A 765-nucleotide genomic window follows, 5' to 3' on the forward strand; every position below is an offset into this window, starting at 1 on the left:
GTGGGACCCCAGTTGCTCCACCGATGTACTCTTTCCTCCTATATATACCTACGTACCCCCAAACAATCAAAGACGGAGCCAAAAACCTAATTCCACCGCCGCAACCTTCTGTATCCACGAGATCCTATCTTGGGGCTTGTTCCGAAACTCCGCCGGAGGGGGCATCCACCATGGAGGGCTTCTACATCAACACCATAGCCTCTCCGATGAAGTGTGAGTAGTTTACCTCAGACCTTCGGGTCCATAGTTATTAGCTAGATGGCTTCTTCTCTCTTTTTGGATCTCAATACAATGATCTCCCCCTCTCTTGTGGAGATCTATTCGATGTAATCTTCTTTTTGCGGTGTGTTTGTTGAGACCGATGAATTGTGGGTTTATGATCAAGATTATCTATGAAAAATATTTGAATCTTCTCTGAATTCTTTTATGTATGATTGGTTATCTTTGCAAGTCTCTTCGAATTATCAGTTTGTTTGGCCTACTAGATTGATCTTTCTTGCAATGGGAGAAGTGCTTAGCTTTGGGTTCAATCTTGCGGTGTCCTTTCCCAGTGACAGTAGGGGCAGCAAGGCATGTATTGTATTGTCGCCATCAAGGATAACAAGATGGTTTTTTTTATCATATTGCATGAATTTATCCCTCTACATCATGTCATCTTGCTTAAGGCGTTACTCTGTTTTCATGAACTTAATACTCTAGATGCATGCTGGATAGTGTTCGATGAGTGGAGTAATAGTAGTAGATGCAGGCAGGAGTCGGTCTACT

The sequence above is a fragment of the Triticum dicoccoides genome, chromosome 4A, assembly GCF_002162155.2.
Source record: "Triticum dicoccoides isolate Atlit2015 ecotype Zavitan chromosome 4A, WEW_v2.0, whole genome shotgun sequence".
NCBI classification, from domain to species: Eukaryota; Viridiplantae; Streptophyta; class Magnoliopsida; order Poales; family Poaceae; genus Triticum; species Triticum dicoccoides.